The sequence below is a fragment of the Cyanistes caeruleus genome, chromosome 4, assembly GCF_971803275.1.
Source record: "Cyanistes caeruleus chromosome 4, bCyaCae1.hap1.1, whole genome shotgun sequence".
NCBI classification, from domain to species: Eukaryota; Metazoa; Chordata; class Aves; order Passeriformes; family Paridae; genus Cyanistes; species Cyanistes caeruleus.
The window spans coordinates 77,260,593-77,283,069 of NC_141704.1; the positions used below are offsets into that span (position 1 = coordinate 77,260,593).

The following is a 22,477-nucleotide window of genomic DNA, read 5'->3' on the forward strand; positions in this document are numbered from 1 at the left end:
TGTCTCAGCCGAGAAAGCTGTCACGGGGTCCCTGGTTCTGTTTTGTTGTTAAAGCTGTAGTTATTGTTGTTTGTGTGCCTTGTTATACACACTAGTAAAGAACTGTTATTCCTATCCCCAGATCTCTGCCTGAGAGCCCCTTGATGGCAAAATTATAATAATTCAGAGGGAGGGGGTTTACATTTTCATTCCAAGGGAGGCTCCTTCCCTCCCTAGCAGACACCTGTCTTCCAAACCAAAACACTCACACAGCAGGTGGAGGTGTTTTCTGCTTCTCTTTGGCTTATGTGGTTTCTGGAAAGAGGTTGTAGCACCAGGCTTTCATCCCTCTGATCAGCTGTCCTTGGAAACTTTTTCTACCTGCCACATAGATAAAATATTTCATCAGCCAGAGTTTATTATAGAATCAATTTCCTTTGGAAACAGCTCCAGCTTTTGACTGGATGTTTCTGTTCCAATTAACCTCCTTTTTCTCTGTTCTTTAGTGATGTCAACTTCCTGTTACCATTTCTTTCTTAAGGCTTGACAGATGCTCTTGGCACTTTGTCCAGTATGAAATGCTTAGGAGAGTCCATTATTTTGGGTAGATCATCCAGATGGATTTTCTAAGATGCTTCTTAGTGTTTAAGGCTGAGAATGCCACTTAAACTTCAACACAATCAAACTGTCAAGGTTTCCCATCAACTCTTAGTACAGCCTGTACTCAATCTAAATTGCTATAGCTACAACTTGACCAAAATAATAGAATAGAATCAAAGTACAGATAGCTGAAATATGCTGGAGCTTTTTCTAACATCTTATTATTTTGATATATGTGGAAGTTCTAGTTTCTACACCTTTTTACCCTTCACTAACTTCATTTAAAGGAGACAGAGTGCAAAAGAAGTAAAAAGCAAACTTTATATATAAGGTTGCAGGAAAGAAGTGCTACTTACTAGGGCAAAACTATACTTTTGAAAGCCATTGAGTACTTTAGAGCCCTCTACACATTGCCTTAAGAAAGTGCAGCAGAATATTCAATTCCCTATTTCTCTTAGTTTCCAAATGCCAGTGAAGATTCAGTGGCAAAGATATTTATATTATTTCGGATCAACTTGATGTTATAAGTGATCTTTTCGTTGAACTTGGGTGGTTAATTAAAGTTGTTATTATTGGAGAGTTAATTGATGTTATGAATTACCAAGTTATAAGGGATAAAAGTTAACTATGTTTAATTATGTTGTGAAGTTGTTAAGATGATGGTTATTAGGATTGTTAAGGATTTTGGAGTGTTCGGGGTTGATATTGGATTGGGGTCAGGGGGACAGAATGGGGGATTGGTAACAAACAGAAGGGGGCTTATGGGGGCATGGAATAGAACATTCAAGAACATGAAGTAATGAAGATGTCATCAGCACCATGAGTAATGATTGGAAGAAACATCCGCCAATCATTCAACACCCTGGGAAAATGATTGGACCAGGATGAACTCGGCTATGGACCAATCAGAGTCCAAGAAAGCGACCCATCCCGAAGAGGATCCAAAACGGACCAATCCAGGACTAAGGGAGGGTATAAATGAGGGTGTTGTGGGGTAGAGGGCCTTTTTCTGTTGGGGAATTTGTTGGGGTACTTTGTTGCTATCCTGGTTTGTAGCGTGGGGCACACAGGATTAGCCTGCGTCCTCCTTTGGCTGCAGCTCAGGCTTAATTTACCTCAAAAAGTCTCAAGCCTCGTTTATAGCACTTGATAATTGTGTTCAGTGGTTTCCCCTATCACACATTTAAAGATACTATGGCTCTTTTTTTTAATATTGTGCCATAACTCAGGTGTGGCCCCAGCTCCTCACAATCTGAAATCCCATAAAATAACACCTTTCTCCCTTTTGCTCTTTACTTCAGGGAGTGGTCAATCCCAATGAATTGTCAGAACTTCATGGAGCTTGACTCCAGAAGACAGCATTGGCACTTATTCAGATTTAGGCAGCACAAAAACAAGCTCATTTTCTTTAATGCTCTTTAATTTAGTCCTGAATTACAGCAGGAATTCTATCAAAGGACTTCTGACAATCACATTAATACTAAATAAGTTCCACATGCTGTATATGATTACAATAAACACCAAAGATACATATTAAGCCACTATTTTCAAGTATTATTGACGAATTAAATAGCAACAAAAGCTACCATTAGTACCTTGGCTCCCTGAAGCAGCAGTACCATATTACTAAAAAAAAGTAGGTGTGGACCTAAAAGCCAGGCAAAGGGTATTTTTGAGGAAGGAGGGAGGTACTGTCAGGGGTCTACAGCACAACTCAGACATGGATACCTTAAAGGCACCCGTTAGAGAAGGCCAAAGTATTTTTCAGAGGAGTCCAAATTATAGGCTATAAATATCAGCAGCTGTCAGCTGCTCCAAAGAACCTGAGATTTGCCATGAATCAGTGGAAGAGTCACAGCCATAAACTCCCCCTTGAGGAATAAGTCACACTCCCAGAAGACTTCCAGATACTGGAATGATCATTCAGGGACGATGCCTGACAGATCTTTATATCCCCAGCAGCTCAGCACACATATTCCTAAAGTAGCAACTCAAACTGCACAAGTGGTGAAATCCAGCTCCATGTTTTCAAGACTGGGACCAGAATAATTTGTCTGGTGATGTGCAACACTGGGAAGCTCTTGCTGAGGTTTTTATGCACAGGGTTTACCCAGATAATGATTTGGAAAGCAAATATAGTTTTTAACAAGTGACATATCTTTATGTGAATTTCTCTCAGGGCCAGAATTTCTCTTCATTAATCTGCTACTCCGGCAAGCCACAGCGCACAGTGCTGCTCTGCTTTACCAAGCTAGGCAGTAACCTTAACATGCTCCAGTAAATCCAACACTTTGCTTGGAATACCAAGTCCTCTTTAGACTGGTCTTCCTTGTTCTAAAAATCAAACTGTTTTTTCTACTTCTCCCCACACCTGCATTTTTATGTTAGAAATGACCAACCTAAGGAGTGCTGTCAAATATGACAAATCTTTATTTTGAATATACTTTGACATGGAGTAAAAATACAGTCATAAAGATCCTGTCTGGAGTCTTTAAATTGACACAATTCCCCTGGTATCAGTGGATTTACACCAGCTTTCATCAAATTAGAATATAGTTCAGTCTTGATGAAATCATATGCCAGATACTTAAAGTTTCAGGGACCACCAGCACACTGCATTATTCAAGAAGCACACTGTGAACATACAAGTAAAGACAATGAAATCATCTGGATGCACAAGGCTATGGAGATGATTCATTCAGCATAATCATTTGCATCCTGAACCAGGTTTAATGTACCAGGAAAAATGAGGGATGGCAGCAACTTTGCTGAAGCATGAAGTGAGAAAAATAAACAGAGCACCAATGCTCTGGCAAAAACAGTTCTGCATGTTGTATTCCAGAAGCCATTCCCAGTTCCATTTCCAGCTTAATGGGCCTAGGAGCATGCAGTGAAAAGCAAAACAATTTGGATGAGAGCATGGTAGTGTGCCTAAAGAATTTCCTTTCCCAAAGCCAGTCTGCAAAAGCACTGCAACCAATACACACCATCTCATTCCTGGCTTGTTTTTCCCAATGCTGCCTCTGCATTCCTAAGTGCTGAAGCACCAGGTACACACAGGGAATATGATGACCTAGTTCAGATGCATAAACCAGCCTCCCCAGGTCCCCTGGGTAAGCCCAGCAGCTGAACCTTTTTCAGCACTATCTAACTCCAATTGTTCAAGAACAGCTTGTTTGTATGTAGCAACATGTACAAATTTCCTCAACAGTCAGGGAACAAAGGATTACCTGGGTTTAGAGTTTCTGCTAGGGCTGGATCAAGGACAGATACTCTGGCAGAGCTGAGATGCCACAAGGGAACCCAATGAGAAACAGAGAGGATGCAAATAGCCCCTTGGAAATCCTGCAGTGTCAGTACTATAAGAGATGCTGACTTCAGAAGGCTATTTATGAGCTTCCAGCAGCCCTGAAATGCTTTGTAATGTCCTGTAACTACCACAGAATCTGGGATAAAAAATCAAATGCTAGACTGTCAGATGCTGAAAAAAAAATAAAATTGGTGGAAGAAATCAGGGATATCACCAGTGTCCTCTTGCCTCTAAACTATGATGATATTTGCTATATAAAAAGCTCACAGATGATCTTAAACTGCTGTGGCTATATTGCAAAACCTAATAGTAGATTTACAATTCACACCCCCGACACAGAGAAAAACTTCTTGCTCAGCCCAGATGCAGAGAGCGTTTTACTTTCAAAGTCAGGTGTCCAGACAATTGAGTACAGCCACCCTATCTTCACTCTAAGCCTTGTTCTAAAAATTCTTCCTGAGAGAACAGCAAGAACTTGTGCAAGTTGTTCCCATTTACAGGACAATGGTTTTGTACTGCCTTCCCGCGTAACAGCTAGGCACACAGTGCTGTGATACTGCTGAGAAACTGACTGTCCCCTTTCTATTCCAAGGGACCTCAAAGGCAGCAGAAGAGCTGGATTCCCAATTGCTCCAGATACTTCCTGCAGGAAAAAAGCCAGGGTGAGGCCACCCCAGGCTGGGGATGGGGCAGAGCAGGGCTGTAACCAGCTGTCAGTTCAGGGAGAAATGACCCAAAGAAGGACAGTAACTCAGTGCCTCCCTTTGAAGGATGACAGTCATGTATTCCTCACGCTCACAGGAGGGGATGAAGTATTACGCAATACTTTTTACAGCACAATCTGTGCGCTGTCCACAGTTTTTTACTTTATTTTTATATTTATGCTGACTATAGTGCTATAGGCCTTCACAAGCTTTCAACTTCCATATGCATACAAGTTCCCACTTAAAATATCCTGCTTGTCATCCTCCCGAATTTTATTTCCTTGGGAAAGCTCCCACAAGATTTGAGCAGCCACCTTCTGATTTAGTGTCCTGAACTGGGAAAAAAGCCTTCAACTTTCTTCTGAAACATTCTGCCACCTGAGTGCATGTTATATTTTCAGACATATATGTGATAAATTAGGAGCCCATTCCCTCCACATAAAAACCTCATTAAAAAACATCATTGCCATCATTCAAAACCAATTATGAAAAAGAATAAAATTCTAGAATCACAATGTACAAACCTGTGTAGAGTGGTGAGCTGACCAGCGGTGTGGCTGCTCTCCCCTGGAGGAGAAGCCCTTAGGATTCAGCTTGCCACCCTCCCCCTGAGGGAGAAACCCTGACTAATAGCCCTCACAGTTGTGGTGGGCAAAAGAAGTCACCTCCAGGCTGGCTTGCAGCCCATGTAGATTCTAGGTATCCCATTGATTCTTCCCCTTTGCCCTGCACCCAGCCCTCAGGGATAAAAACCTCTGTTTTCTCTGAATCCCTAGCTATTTGTTACAGGATTTCTTGGAGGAAAGAGCTGATTAAAAACCTCCTGAGAGATCTATTGCCAAAGCTCCATCTCTTTCTTCTGTGTCACCTCAGAGAGCTGAAATTTCACTCAAACGCCCTTCTATGGGCTCAGAGCTGGAATCACAGATGTGACTGTGTTCCTGGGCTTCCAGGACATCCTCTTCTCAGGATGCAACCCTCAGAAAGTCGCAACACCTGACTGCTACACCCAGCCACCAACATTAAAAAAGTTATGTTACTAGTTCAACATTTCTAAATATACTGCAATATTTTAAATAAAGCTCCCAAATAACTTTAAAACCAATTTGCAATAAAAAGTTCCCTATTTACATTTCTTTAACATTATCCCTGAGCTGAGCATTCACAGTAAGCCGTAACTTAAGAAATCCAATACGTAAGAATAGCTTATTACAACCATAATGGAATGATTCCCTCACTTTCCTTCCACAAATCTTCTTATTTCAGTGCCATAAAGCTTTCTAGCATCTGCACTGCTGTTTGCATGTTTGATGAAAGCTAGAAAATCAATGAAAGCTGAAGAGAGAATTTTGCTGAGGAAAATTCTCCATGCAACCCACATGTCAGGAATTGGCTACAGAAGTAAAAAAAAAAATCACTCCAATCTATTTTTCCATCTTCATTTCTCAAAGTTCTTTGAAATGTTTATAATTTTTTAATTGCTACTAAAACAAGATGCAGAGAATCAGGTACTACTTTTTATTCATTCTGGGGCACTTTTTCTGCCATGAGAGCCACTTTATTCTCTAGAATAGCACTGTACATCCTGACAGCTTGATTTGCCCCACCCTGCTTTATTTTTCAGCAGTACCATTTAGTTCTCTTTTAGCACAATGACAGCTTTTGGCAGGTTTCTGTTTCCTCTTCCAACAAACACGCTGTTGTGGAAAAACAATGAAACCAAGATGAAGAATTCCAGTGGACCAGCTTTAACCTGCCAAATTGCTCCTCATACCTTGAAAACCACAGTCCTTTCACCATTTTCTCTTTCAAATCAGGAACTGAAAACACATCATTGCCAGAGGCAAACCACTCCCCCCACCCCCAAAAAAAGAAAGGAGAGAGGGAGTAGAAATTAAGGTGGCATACTTATAATTTAGTTAACTAATTCTGTAGAAGTTCTTGCCTGTAGTAATATCCAGACCTGATGGCAGAAAACTGCCATGAAAAACTGATTAAAACAAACTTCCTCATAGAGTGGCTGAACTTAATAGGAAAGTAGTCTGTGTCATTTAGTATGATACCCAAATAAAGCAGCCAGAACTAATTTCAGTCATTCAACTTTTCACCAAAAACTACATCCCAGAGAGGGCTCTTACCATCTTCTGGAATAAAAAAAAAACCAAACAACTTGCTGATCTAGGATCTGGCTGACACTTTATTTTGTGTTTATACTTGGACCTATTTTATATTTGCTTATGGACTTTCAGTTATCACCATTGCAGACTATGTAGAAAAAGTAAAAATCAGCTAAGTTTTTCAGTTGAAAAAAATACTATCCTGAGAAGAACTTGTAAACTGCTTTTGAAAATACAAAAATTGTGATTTCATTTTTCAATTAATAAATTATTCTTCTGAAAAATGTACCCCAAAACTCAAAATACCTTTAAAAGTGGATTTTGCTGTATTAATACTGTGGCTAGGGCAAATCACATGCAAATTGGTGATGATCAATGTATGTTAAACAGGGAATGTTAATGAGCAAACAGTCCTAGTAACCCTTGAAATGCTGAACCCAGATGGAAGCCCACCCATGCTGACTCTGTGACAGGGCACACACAGCTGGATACATGTAAGGCACCTCCTGCCCAGGGAGGCAAAGACTTAGTTTCAGATATGCATTGTTAAAGTGAGAGGTGTGGCTTTAAAGCCCAGGAAGAGGGAATTCCATCCCTCTGTCTCAGGGATGTGCCCTGTGAGCCTGGGAAGAGTTGCCCCACTGGTTCTGTGTCCCTGTGGCTTCCCCCTTGCTGTGTTCCTATTAGACCCAGACCTTACACTCCACCCTGGTTCTGTCCCTTAAAACCCACCACCCTGCCTCTGTTCTAGGCTCTCTGTCTCTGGATTTAAGCTGAGTTTGCTCCTGCATTGAATAAATGGTTTCCTGAGATTAACCAAGCAGAAGCTGGTCTCGTTGGAGTCCCATGCCATGTCACCACTCACTGTAGCCTCCCTGGACTTGATCCTGCAGCTGTGGAACGCAGCATATACATCCTCCCAAGTGTGTTGTATCTTCAATGAGACCAAGTGAAAAAACACTGCATAAACTCCATGTCTCATCAGCTCAACTGGAGGTCCAAAAAAGCTCTAATGAGAGCACGGGGAAACAGTCAGAAGCAGTCATTAAAATGCAAGTAGAAATAAACAGCTTAGAGATGGTGAAACATGGAAAATGCCAATGTACTCTAGAAACAGATGCCATCAAAGAAAAGAGACTTTTTTCAAACAAAAGGGTGTGATCCCACTCCGACAGAGCCCCCAAAGAAACTCCTGTTGACTTCAGCATACGAGAACACACAGCACAAATCAAATAGGGTAAGAATTTTCTGGAAGGGAAGCTATTATTTGATGAAAGAGGACTTAAAATCCAGCTGCATCATTATCATAGCAAGAAACTCATCGGGATGAAGTTATCTAAATCTAACAAAGATTAATTCAGTATCACCCTGATATAGCTCCCAGATGCATTTTTCAGATGATATATATCACCTTAGCCTGAGGGACTGCATTTATCCTTGTAAATTCAAGGGATGACAGATAGGTATATTAGGCACCAGCAGTGCACCCTGAACATGTTATGACAAGTAATATGCTTGCGAGCAAGGAATAATCCCTTCTCTAATGCTAGGATCTTACACTGAAGGTGCTGCTTAGACAACAAAATCATTGATAGCAAAGAAGTCTGCTTTGTTTCTGCAAGTGCAAACACTGACCACATCCAAGTCCTGTGCTGTGCCTGAAGTGCTGAGGCTGCATGTCCCGTTAAAAGATAGTGATTATTGGATGTAGTTACACACACAATTTGGGTCTAGGGAAGTGTGTGTGGCACAAGGACAATAGATGGAACTTGCTGCCCAGGCAACACTGCTGATGTCATGTCTGACTCCAGTGGAATCACTCCAGGACTTTCCTCAATTAGGGCACAATTACCCCAGCAGCAGCATTTTGAAACATGCTCTCTCAGGGGAAGGAGTAAAGGAAAGGGACTTTTTTCAAGCCTTTCGGAGTCAAAAACATCCATCAGCTTCACCTAAACCCTGTGCAAGAAACAAGCCTCAATCCCTGAAGGATGACCACTCAAAAAACTTCCTTGTCCTTAAAATGCTGAGGCCTGCAAATAAATAATGAAAGGACCTGTATGGAGATGTCTATCATGCAGGAAGAAACTGGAATGATGAAAACAATTTCTCTACAGTTCAGGGAAAGCACTGCAGATGCAATTGTGGATAAAAACAAAGTCTCATCAGCACAGCCTGAAAGTTTGCTTGTACAGCACAAGTGCAGGTGGCCAAAGACCAGGTATAAGAGTGTCTGACCATTTTTTAACTCCCCAAGGCAATATCTTATGTCCTGCCTAGCAGATGACTCGGCCTTTTGCCTTTTCATAGTTAACACATTTCTTGAGCTGTTTAACTCCCCTCACTCTGGAAAAAAAAAAAAAGAATTAAAAAAAATAATACACTGTGCAAAATCATCTTTACCTTGGAGTACTTTGAGAGAGTTTTGAAATGAGGTGGCTGCATGGACTTATATCAGCCAGCAGTTGTTAACTATTCACACTGTTCATCATTGCATAATATTGCATAATATCGTAACTATTCACTTCATTGCAAAGCTGGGGTTGCAAGATAATAAGACAAACAAAAGGCAGAGACAAAAATTATGCAAAGGCTATATATACATCACCCAGGAACAGTCTGAGGTCAAACCCATGGAGGGATGCTTTGAGAGGTGTAGCCTAAAAACAGAGGGAGAAAATTCCCAATAAAACATTTAAAGACAATTATGTGGACATAAATGTTTAAAGCTAGCAATGAGTAAACCACAAGGGAGTCACAGATTGAGTTCAGTTTATGAGAGAGTGAGAAAGACAAAGGCGACCTAAAGTGACACACATTTATACAGAAAATAAACTCCTTTCAAAAATCTCTCCATTACCTTTCCAGGCTATGATTCCTGCCCAAAGGAACAGGGTTTTCATGCTTTGCTAACATCTGTTAGCAAAATCTTTTCTCTCTCTTCTTAACAAACATTAATCTAGACCCCAGAGATCATCACTGTCCCTAGCAGTCAGCTGCCGACCCAACATGGCACTGTCAGCTCCATCATCCATCTGCATCTTATTTCCAGGATTCCAGGGCCACTCAGCTGAGAGGTTAATTAAGAAAAATATATGCTGGTGCCTATATTTCAATACAATTGTTTATGGTGAATTATGACATTCCTTGATTTCTAGTTTTATCACTATTGCCATGCTCAATAAAGGTGTTTCAAATGGTTGGTATGGTATGGCCCCAATACAGGCTCTACAAGGAAAAGGTTACAGTTCAGGAAGGAAAACAAAGCAACTGATAAAACACTGTTGAGACACCAAATAATATCAATGAAACATACCTCACACACTATAACTAAAGCCTCACAGAATATGAGGCAGCTCAGGTATTTTTGTGGTCTTTTATGACCCAGCAAAAACAAAAGCCAAAGGAGTGGCTACACTCTAAAATACTTGCAACTACAGAGACATGATAAAACACATTTTTAGATGACTTTAGGAATAACTTTTCATACCAGAGCTTCTCCAACAGGTCAGGTGTGTAGCAGGAGAGTTTTAGCCCAGGTGTGGGTCTGCTGTGTTTGTGTATGTGCTGTGATAATGTGGTTTAATGATTACAGATGGGGACCTGGCCCAGCCTGTGATTTTACACATTCTCTGCTCCCATTAATCTCTTGGAAATTGCTGCATGGATGGCCAGAAGAAAAAAGATGAGGAGGAAGGAAATGTATGGCTTGTTATGGGATGTGCTCAGGTCCCCACAGGAGGGGCCCATATAGGAAGATAAGCCAAAGGAAATGCACACAGGGAATGAAGCCTCTTGAAGAAGGGCACTGTGTCTAAACACTGCATGTGGAAAAAGAAAAGATTAACTAGGAGGAAATAATGAGTGACTGACAGGTCATCACCAAAGACAAGGACAAGGCAACTGAAATAGCAAACAAAAGGAGCAGCAGAGCTTGCAGGCTCATTGCATTGTTGTTAAATGATTTAAAAGGCAGAAACAAGGGAAAAAAGCCCAGACTGTTTCTAATAGGCAATGAGTGGGACTCACTGCCATTGAAACTCACTTCATCATCCAACATCCATGCTGTTCTCCATGGAAGCATGTGGTTCCTACTAAGAGCAGAGTTTAGCAAGGAGTAAAAACATCCTTTGGAGGTCCCTGAAGTCCCTTTGCCACATCAGTGAGAGCAGCTGCAGCTCCAAGTGCAGAGAGTATCTGCCTGACCTGCCTCCCTCACACTGGAGGGAAACCAAGCAACCCAAAACTTGAAAGAGAATCTCCCATCTGATCAGTCCTGCAGAGCTTTCCTGAATAGTTTTAATGGCATAAATGACCACCCCTTTGATCCAGCCACTACCTCTCCACAGCAAAAAACCTCTCAGTACCTTCACTGTGACTGACTACAAGGGCCTCCCCTCATCCATGGCCAGGCAGGCTCAGGACATCCTTTATCATTAGGCTGATGAGGACATCTTTGTAGCTGGGCTGATGAGGACACACTAATTTTTGGTGGTTTGCTAGAAGTTTCAGGTTTTGATGAGTGAACAGCAGTAAATCCACATGGGCTGCTCCTGTTTCCCATTTCAAATCTTTTGGATTAATCTGCAGAGTGCTGAAATTCATCCATGTTCAAACAGATGATGTGACTTGTGGAGGTTTAAAATTTTGGAACATCCATTGCAGAGGAAAACTCTGGGGAAGAAAAATCAAACCTGGCCGTTACCTCAGATGCCTAATTCTGCAAGACTTGGATTTCTAAATACATAAATGAATACTCCGATTTAAGTTCTCACATTTCATTCAGTGGTAAATAGAAATTGCAACTGTGACAGCAAGAGCATTTATTTTGTTTATGGGAACACCAGCAAAGTAATAATTAAACTGAGGCAGCTCAGTAACAATCTTCCTTCCCCACAAACCTCTCCAAAGGACCCTTGTCAATTGACTTGCAGCATAAAATAAAATCTCATAATGTTTTCTGATAAATTATTTTATACCAAGTTGTGTTGGTTTTGCACAGCCTGGTTTTTGGTAGCAAGGAGGCCATGGAGGCGGCTGCTGTGAGAAGCTGCTGGAAGCTTCCACCACATCCAGCAGAGCCAATCCCTGATGGAATCTGATCATGCTGCTGGCCAAGGCTGGGCCAGTGAGAGATGATTGGTAACTGTGAATTGTAAATGTTGCCTCTGTGACAACATATTTAAGAAGAAAATCAAAACAAAGTGGGGTACAGTTTTTTCTAGCCAGAGAAGAGGAGGGGGTGAGAACATGTGAGGGAAACAACATGGACACACCAAGGCCAGTGCAGAAGGAGGGGCAGGAGGTGTTCCAGGCACCAGAGATCAGATTCCTCCACAGGCTCTGGTGATGAAGCAGCTGTGCCCCTGCAGCCCATGGAGATCCATGGGGGATGCAGAGATCCACCCACAGCCCCTGGGGATCCATGGGGGATGCAGAGATCCACCCACAGCCCATGGAGATCCATGGGGGATGCAGAGATCCCCCCACAGCCCCTGGGGATCCATGGGGGATGCAGAGATCCCCCCACAGCCCCTGGGGATCCATGGGGGATGCAGAGATCCCCCCACAGCCCCTGGAGATCCATGGGGGATGCAGAGATCCCCCCACGGCCCCTGGGGGAGGTGCCCACACTGGAGCAGGTGGATGCCTGGAGGAGGCTGTGATCCAGTGGAGACCCAGTGCAGAGATGGGGCTCTGCTTCCAGGCTGGAGCAGCCTGTCCTTGGAGGATGCACCCCATGGGAAGAGAGACCCACGCTGCAGCAGTTTTGGGAGGATTGTTTGCCCATGGGAGGGACTCACATTGCAGCAGTTTTGGGAGCACTGCTGCTCATGGGATTGGAACCACACTGGAGAAGTTCATGGAGAACTGTCTCCTGTGGGAAGGGACCCCATGGTCTCACAGGGGAAGGACTCCTCTCCCTGAGCAGTGGTGATGCACTGACCAAACCCCCACCCCCCGTCTCCCTGCATCATTGGTGGGGAGAAGGGAGGGGCTGGGGGAAGAAAAGGTGTTTTTAGGGGCTTTTTTTATTTCTCATTATCCTCCTCTGATTTAGTTAGTAATAAATTCACTTAGTACCTCTAAGTTGAGCCTGTTCTGCCCTTGGAGTGTTTTCTCCCAGTCTTAACTCATGAGCCCTTCATTACATTTTTCTCTCCTCTGCCCAGCTGTGGCAGGGGAGGGTGAGCGAGCGACTTTCGTGGGTGTCTGGTGTTTGGCCAGTGTCTAACTACAGCATTTCTCCATAGTCCCCTCCATCTCCTATTGCCTTTCCTCCTCACTTCCCAACTATGTTCATGAACTCTCAGATGTCACCACAAGACCATTTTCCAAGACTTCCTTTTTTATTTTTTGACATCCTCCACGGTAATGTACAGGTGGCTTTTACCACAAAAAGTAATGCACAGCAACATGCACACTATTTGCACCAAGTGATTTTGCTGCCTGGCTGGAAACAAGACCTCAAGACAAGGAACTGCCTTATTCCGTGTGGAGCCAAGGGTATTTCTACCTTTGCTTTCCAGGAAGCAATACCTGACAGGAATTAAAATCTACTGTTGTAACTGAGTCGAAATTCAGTGAGGAAATAAGCTTTTATCATCTTTGGAATTTCAAACCACAGCTTTCACTCTCAGATCTCTTGAGCACTCATTTATAGAACTTCTTTGATTAAATTTGTACTGAGACCAAGGAGAAGCAAGTGCAGAACAGCATGTAAAGGCCAAGCAGTTCTAATGCTTTTTCCTTCATCACTGAAATATTGCATAAAATATTTCTTTCCTGGAAGTAGATCTACACCAGAGGCAAGGCAGACACACCATCCCTTTCTATGTGACTCCGCTAAATGTGCCACACTTCTTACTCTGGCCTAGGGCTGAGGAAAGAAGGGGCTGCTTGTAACAGAGAAGGAGATAAACAAGGACCTGAATCATGTGTTTGTCCCAGGTTATCAGGTCAATAAAAAAAAAATTAGATTTTCTTTTTTGTGAATGAGAAAACATTTTTGGTTATCTGGAGAGAAAGCTCTTGATACTGAAAACAGCTTTTTCCAATCTATTTTTAGCTGGTGTGGCTGTTGTATAATTCAAGGATCAACTTCCCCCTTTTGCTGATTTAAAAAAAGCTTTCCTGTAAGCTCTACCCTCTCATTCCATGCCAGGGAACTCTTAGAACGATCATCTAAGGTTTTGCAGAGCTGAGGCAAAGAGGCTGATGCCACTTTACTGAAAAATTTATCCTCTCTGTGGAGCATTCAAAACTGTGGATTATAATGTTCCCTCCAGATATCACAGAGTGGCCTAATCCATCTGTCCTTCTAGCACTCTCTGAACAACTTCAAATTCCCTGAACCTGTGTGGTCTTTTCCACAAATCACTATTGATTTCTCACTTTTAAATGCACTTCAGGGGTGATTCCTTTTAAAATCCAGGGGTTATGATATGAAGAGACACTGATGCTGGCAGATGTGACAGACTCACAGCTCCACAAGAATAACCCTCCCAGATTTGATGTGTGACTGCAAGGACAAGACGAAAGGATGTCTCTTTAAAAGGGGATACAATTCACAGTGGAAAGCTAAACAGAAACAGTTGGAGGGATTTTCAGAATTGCTAGAGGCTCTGACCTCTGACTCAAATTCATTGTAAAATGATTTAAAATGTAATGACCTGTTCTCCCAAGTGCTTGTTCTCACCTCCTGCTAGGGGTTACTAACTCCAAGGAAAATCAGCAAAATGAAATTTGTGAAGGTTGCAAAGATCTGCAACTTGGCTAAAGTCATGCTTGGAAATTAACTGAGCTATGGAACATGCACCAAACTTCACAAATTCTATCTCAAGTAAGTAGCAAGCAGCTAGGAATGAGGCACTTAAATCCATGTACAGCATTGGGTAAATAAATACACACATAAAGCATAAGGCCCTAGTATGTCTATGGAAAGGGGACAGAAATTCCAAGTTTACCTGAAGAATAATCATTCTGAGAGTTTTCACCAACTAGTGTAAAAATACTTTTTCTGAGAAAATATTAATCATCTCTAAATGAGTTTACTATCTTTTAATCAGAATTCTTTTAAACATCAAAAGTTAAAGATGTAAAACTTTACTCATAAGCTCAATTTTAAATTGTTAAAACAGGAAATAAACAGGAAAAAGTATTTTCTTATTTCAGAGCAGAACTGAATAACCAGCTGGTGGAGATTAGGATACCCTAATGTCCTACAGGGAGGATATAAATTCTTATTTCACTTCTGCTAGAAAAGGGGAAAAGAGTAGGTAGGCACCACTGCCACACCTGAGCTGTCTAGTCTGTCCAGCTCAGCCACGAGCTCTTGGGCTTCACATGTTTTCTCTGTCTGAGCCCATGATTGCCAGGTGCATCTTTCAGTTCTCACTACTCAGCTAAATGATTTGTACTTTTCCCCTCACATTTTGACCAGGTAAAACTGTTCTTAGTAACAGTGAAGCTGTGAAACTGCGCCCGTGCTGGACATTTACATCCAAGGAAAGGTAAAGGAGCTCTTCCTCATATTCAAACTGCTCCAAGTGTCCCCTGGCAAAAGCAAAATGAAGCAGCAATAAATTAAAAATGGGATAACAGAGTCCTTTTTTTATAATACACTGCTGCTGCCACACACATTACTGACTGGCTGCTTCCTAGAGAAAGGAATGTTAGTGTTTTGGTGCCCAAAAGCACATTGCTGGTTTATGGGTAGTCATCATAATGTCAGGTTGCAAAATATGAGGCAGCCTTCCCTCCGATCCACCATAAAAATAACCAATCATACTCTCTAAAGAAATCATATGAATTTAAAGACATAGGCATTGGAAAATATATAGCAACTGAGAGTGGGTTGCTTTAGGAAACACTAAGGTTTCTATCAATGTTAATCATTGCCAGAAGGGCTGTCTTAGTCATTCTGTAGTTCATCATTGAGTAAAACCAAGAAATTACAGTTTCAGCTAATAACCAGTAGCTTGTGGTTCCTAACGAGTTGAGTTTTCCTGCAAAAAAAACCCCAGTTTCTGCTTTCAATTACATAATTGCAAATCCAGAGTAAGTGATTTTGGAGATAGAACACCACAATGAGAAGGCTGTGGGAACCAATTTAACTGAGATGGATGATGCTTTAGACCAGGTTCCTGCCACAGAGGGAATAAAACTGAAGCCTTGAGGGGCAGGGTGCTGGGGGGATGCTAATGGAGTAATTCCATAATAGGTCATGTCCCTGGTCCATGTTTGCAATTGGACCTTTGCCCTCAGATACCCCTTTACATTGTGAGGTTACCCACGTCCCCAGGTCTTTGGATGCAGCCCCTCAGACCATGCGGTCTCTGTGAACATTAATATCTATCTTTGGGCATTTCACCATACCTTCCCCTCTATTTTATCATGCTGCTTGGCTGGACCAGTCCCAGAGTTCCAGCCAGCTGAATGCGACAAAAGGCTACTAAAAGTTTGATTCAGAGTTTTTCTGCTTGCTGACCCTAACTGATGGGAATTAGGCAATATTTTTCATAGGCCCTTCCATTCAAAATGTTGAGATGCACATATAGTTAGCAAATTTACTTTCTGAAGTGCCATACAGCAGCTGCAAACATTGTTCACCAGGTAAAGCAGTTTCTCCTGTCTGAGAGACTGCAGAGGATTGGTTTTTCAGGACAGCTAAGACAGTTCAAACTACTCCTTTTAATTCATTTGGCCAAAACCACAAATAATGCTGGAGTGTAGGGGTTTTGTAATAAAAATTTTCCTAAGGACTAGGGAAAGACAACTATTTTTCTGAAAAATCCTCAGAAATTATTAACCTGCATTTTTAAGAACTTTAGTCTTGTTTATGTAATAGATTTCTGTAATAATTAGTATTTGGCTATGTTTGACTGTGGACAGCTGGAAAGCAGACACAAGTGCAAATAATTTAATGGTGAAGGAAATGGAGAATCTGTCTCTAATTAAGGGCTATGTTATGAAATGGGCTTATGAACTGCTAATTTAAATAACCAGCCTAAGTTCAGTGTTACCTCCATCACAAATGAAGGTTATATTAAAAAATACAAGTACCTTACAAGTGACTTAAATCTGTTCCTCCAGAAGTGCTGCACACGCCTCAGTTTGAGGAAAGGCAAAGGCAGCTCCAACACTAACACCTGCTCATTCAAAACGAAGTCTATTGTTTATAGGGCACTCTGTCCCATTCAGGCACAAGGGATATCATTAAGTTCTGTTGGAGAAGCATAAAGGCACAAGCATAAGCTTTGGCAGTTGAGAGAAAGAGAACAATTGCAGGAACTGTAGCTGCTCAGATGGTGAGAATTAGTGTAGCTCCCTTGGATTCCCTAGAATTATAGGGATATAATACACCAGCTGAGGATTGTTATCTATTATCTGTAACTCCAGCTGTGCTTGCATGGCTAATCTAGCCAGATCTTTGAATCAAGGCTTATATGGCATGAAGCATGCTGCTTAATATAATATGTCAAGTAGAGACTCATAATTTCTGCATCAACTCATGACTCAGAGCTAAGTGAATATGGCAGAGCAAATAAGTCAAGATCAGAGTTATTAGGAGGGCTACTAAGTGATCTAAAGCCCACTGAGTGATCCATGTGCACATCAAAAAATCATTGAAATTTTACGATTGTTGAAATTACCTGCTGCAGTGGTTTAGGTTCTCCAATTTTGAGTTTCCCGGCCAATGCATCAAGTAATGTGGTGGGTTTAGCGGTGGCTAAAATCAGCAGTGCACTTACTCATTTCTTGCTGTGAGATACGGATTAGGAGGGTAAAACAGGCTCAAAACTTAAAAGGTATGAAGAAAATTTATTAACAGAACTAAAATAATAAGAAGAATCAGAATAGAACATTCAGAATACCTTTCCTCCTGCCATCTGACTTCTTCTTTTCTTTCCCAACTGACAATGTAGAAACAAAACGTGGGATTTTAAATAAGTTACCAACTATACAATAGTCTTTCATCATTACTTGTAGGGAGAGGAGCTTTCTCTTGCCATGCCATGGAGACTTCTCCACATGAAACAATTCTCTTCTGGCTTCTCATTTCCACGAATAGCAGCTGCCCAGGAAAATAGCTGCAATCTCATTTTCACAGCCTCCTACAGCTGCATTCATGGGCCTTGTCAACTTATGGGGTATTATTCCAAGGATGAGCTGTTCAAAAGCAAAGGTTCTCTATATCTATCTCTGAGATCATCTTCATCTCTGGGAGCAGAGGTCTTCTTTTTCTTTCCCTGGGGGCAAATGGTCTTCTTCACTCTTATCTCTCTCTCCGTCTGTTCAAGCTTCTCATGAGATCACAGCAACTTCAACATCTGCTTTGCTTCATTAGTGGATGCCTCTCCTCACATCTACATCCCCCCATACTTTTTCATGAATTAAAGGGAATATTTTAGTGTATCATAGTCCATCTCTGCGGCCTTACCAAAAAGAACTTTCAGCTGCAATATGAGGGCATTTCCTCATTCTCCTTCCATCTGGGACTTGACTCCTTCTTTACTGACCTTGGTGTCTTCATGTTGTCTTCTATGTGTCCTCATTCTATCTTTTTCTCTCACCCAAGGGGCGAATCATGGTCTGCAGGTCTCATCTGTGCACTGGAAGGGTTTAATCTTGCCCAGGCCTGCAGATGGTTGTGGTGGTTTCTGCCGGGCAGTGGCTGATGGATTGCAGGCCATGCTGGTGCCCTCCCTCTGCCCAGCAGCCACTGGGGGTGGTGGGGCTGCGGCAGAGGGGGCCTGGCCCGGCCTGGAGCCGCTCCTGGGGCCCGGTGGACCTCTGCTCAGCACGGAGTGACAGCGGTGACAGGGCTTGGTGTCAGCAAGGTGTTAGCAGCTGTGAACCGGCCCAGCTTCAGCTGCGGCCCTGCAGCCTCCCGTCCCCTGCCCAGCCACCATTGGGGTCCGGCCCAGCCCCGCTAGGCCGCGCAGGCCGCGGTGGAGTGGAGCTGGCCCTACCAGAGCTCAGTTATCTCTGGAGGCCAGAAGCAAGAGAGAAATTTCCCAGGCATGCCCGTTTTTAAAATATGGAATTCACCGAGGCAGACCCAGCTTCTAAATGGTTTAACAGGATGTCAATTCTCAGAGCTAGCCAGCTATTGGTATTTTCTAGGCACAGAGGAAGCTCTTAGCAGCTTCTTTGAGGAAAATAATTTCCGTGGGTGGTTTCTTTCCTCCTTACTAAATATCAATTAATGCAAAACCAGCACACCCGTGTTGTGCAATTTGTAAGCAGTTTGTTATGAGCAGTGAACGCTCCATATTCAAGCTGTTATCATTCAAAGTCCACAGCTACTGCAAGATGGGAGGTAGTGCATGAATTCCTACCTTATAAACAGTTTATACTTAAAATTCTTTATTCAGCCAGCCTTTTTCCCCCGTCTCCTTAATTTGCCCTAGCATTCAGGGCAAATTTACAGCAAAAATTTTAAAAATAATTCTTCTCATCTCTCTTGTGAGCAAGTGTACAAAAGGAGGGAAAATCTAGGTTTGAATTTTTCTCACCAAGTGAAATGATACGCACAGAAAACCAGTGACAAAACATGCCTGGCTCTGTAAGTGAGCCACCCTTCTGAAAGCTGTCCCTTCATCATGTCCTAGCATGTCCTCTTCCTTGAGGCTGCTGCTGTCAGAGCTGCCTGAACAGCTCGCACTCACTGATCACAGTCTCTGCATGCAACCCCTCTGTCACTTTGCATGGTTCAAAACTCCTGGCAAACCGCACTAAAGAAATGGCAAAATATCTAATGAGCAATTCACAGATGAGTCCTTGCCAAGAGGCTGCAGAAGGATATTCACGGCTGGTCTGTCTGCAATACAGAGGGAACATGTGCCTTAAGGGCACACATTGCCCCCACATCAGTCCCATACATTATCCTGGCCAACTATCCTGCAGCACTGACATAGTTTTGCTTCCCTCCACGCAGATCTGGTTTTACATCTTCAGTGAGGAGAGAGGAAAATACAGTGCAAGAAAGAGGAGAAGCAGATCTAAGGTTTAAATCTTAGTTATCTACCAACACCCCCCACCACCCCTCCGCTCCCAAGCTCTTCCTGCACCTTGTCTGTGCCTGCTAGTCTACCCCATTCCTCCCCGATTTTCAGCAACAGCAATTTTCACTCTGTTTGGCTGGGAAGGAGTCACCTAGCTACTCAAGACGTTGCTGACGGACCAGCTATTCCCCATTTCCTCCACAGAAAGTGAGACTGGACAGAAGGTTTCCAAAGGCTGGATTCAGCCCCCATGCACACCCTCGGTTAGATACAATGTTACTTTACATTGAAAGCCAGAATAAATGGTTGAATAAAGCACAAACCAGAAAATGGGAATTAGATTACTTGATATTCCAGCTCAATTTAGGAATTTCACCCTCTTTCCAAAGGCAAAAACAGTCCCACTTTAGCTCTAGGCAGAAGTTATTTGATTTCTAACCAAGGTCATCAGGAACTCCACACCTACTCTAAAAAACACCCCCCTTCTTTGCCAGTAACATTACAGACAATTTCTCAAACAAATGATCTAAAGTAAAAGATCTTTCCTGACATCTGAAAGTTAGCACACAATAGAAACCTTGCTTCCCAGTTTCTGTCCTGACCACTGGAATATTGCTGCCACTATGAGCACCTAGTGTCCTTCAGGGAATGAGAAGCCTTTCTGAACAGTGCAAGACAAGTAAAATTAATACAGAAAATTCTGGTTCAGGGCTTCAGCTCTCATACCTCTGTGATCTAACATTGCCAGCAGAGACTCAGTAAATTTTCCTTTGCAACTGCTAAGCACACACAGGCAAAAAAACCCCAATTGATATCTCACACCCACTTTATTCCAAGTAAATAATTTTAAGTAATAATCACCACCACTATTACGATTTTTTTTTCCCTTGAGATTCCAGCACTGTTGCTAATGGTGGTTATTTAAGGCTTCATGTCACAAATATGTATTTTTATGCAAGGTTGCAAAGGGCAAAATGACAGGAAGGGCAAACTACTGTGGAACTTAGCTGACCCAGCAACATCCAGGAACACTGACAAAAACAAAAGGAGGATGTTGAACATCCTTCTCTGCTGCAGCTCCTCAGTGATTGTGGAAAACGAACAGAAAGAGACACATCTCTGATGGGCATCATTGGCTCCTAGGAAGTAGGATGCTCATGGTCCTGCCACTCCATGCTAGAGGAAAATTCCTTGGTAAGTTTGTCACTTGATGTGCACTTCTGCATCTGAGGAGGAAGCATCAGAGACGAGAGACAAACACTGCAATACCCTGAGTGTGTGCACAGCAATTAGCAACTCTGGATAGAAACAGATTTTCTGGCAGGTCTCATTAATCTCTTTATACAGATTTAATACTCATTAAAGAAACTGTGTGAGTGGCCAAGAACACTGTCTTCTTCACATGAGGTACCTCAGCAAATACCTATGATCAAAGACTGGGCAAAGAACCAGGGATATGTTGCTTTGGGCTTCACTGACTCACTGCTGGACTGTGATAGCTCCCTTGTGTTTCTGTTATCCTGTCTGAAAATGGGAGTTATTTTGTCCACCTTCCTAAATGCATCTCTGCACCAGTCTGTAAACAGCAGCTGGACTTGAAACTTATAAAAAATGCACCTTCTAAAGTGGGAGTGCAATCAAATCTTTTAAATCACGCCCCACAAACAAACCGTTTGGTCCCTGCTCTCCATTACAGAACCAGCAGTCGGAAGTCCTTCCCAAAGGGCTCAAACTCAAACCTTGCTGCTTGTTGTTAAGTGTGCCTTCATCACAAAAGCTCCACAGCTTTTCTGAAGATTCCTTCCTGCCTGACATAGAAAGATGAGATTCATTTGTCATTCCCTGGGAGGCTGACTGGGACAAAATGGGAGTGGACTCCAGACAGGAGACAACCTGTGAAGGAGCTGCATTTCTGAACTGTCTCTAGTTTTTCTTAGCAGTATCCAGGCCCCTTTGTGCCAATAAGAACACCTGGATTTAGTGCTGTTCTGCTTCCAAGCATTTGCTGGTCCATGCCTGCAGCCCACTTCATCCTTCATCCAACAGATGGATGACCTGAGAATAGAACACAACTAGGACTCCTGGGATGTTCATCTGATCCTTTTAGGGTTGATGGGAATAGCCTGAGCAGATGATAAGCTGCCCATCTCCTGGAATGAACCATTTAGAGAACAATGATCTTTTCTGGCTAACACAGCTGTGCTTTACATCCATGAAAGCACTTGGATCTGAACATGCAGGATGATCATACTCTGATCAGCACAGAAGCTCCACCTTTGACTCAGATTTACAAGGCTTTCCCCTGGCTATTCATCCTTCTTATCTTCCACAAATAATGTGAGCTTACAACAAACCTGACACTGTTGCCAGGTCTTCACTGTATTTAACTGGCAACCTCTGATATATATATGTATGAGTAAATTCTATCTTGTGTTACAAAGCCCAGGTCTCACAAAATTGATGACTGCAACTGCTGTGAAAGAATGGTATGTTTGGTTGCAGGGCTTTTTTTTAAAATTTGTTTTATAAGTCAATTGTTTTCTTAAAAAATGAAGCTTAACTCATTGTTTTCTTCACATTACTACTGCTCAACAAGCTCACTGTCAGGATACATATCTGGCTACTTGGATTGCCTTCTTCCCCAAACATTAGTCTGGCAAAACCATAATGGAAGGTAGGACAAATTGGCCATAAATATCTGAAAAGCAACTCTTCACCATATCAAGAGCAAGTTTAATTAGTCTAATGCATCTAAGA

At 42.4% G+C, this 22,477-nt stretch overlaps 1 protein-coding gene and 1 long non-coding RNA gene across 2 annotated transcripts in view; both read right to left on the reverse strand.

Annotated features, from left to right (window-relative positions):
* ST8SIA1 (ST8 alpha-N-acetyl-neuraminide alpha-2,8-sialyltransferase 1) overlaps window positions 1-22,477 on the reverse strand; it is a 127,291-nt gene that overhangs the window by 22,491 nt on the left and 82,323 nt on the right. The window lies entirely within an intron of this gene.
* On the reverse strand, window positions 259-8,417 carry LOC111923320 (uncharacterized). The gene is made up of 2 exons (XR_002861012.2): window positions 8,346-8,417; window positions 259-360 (listed from the first exon to the last, which is right to left on the reverse strand). It is a non-coding gene; the product is annotated as an uncharacterized LOC111923320 (long non-coding RNA).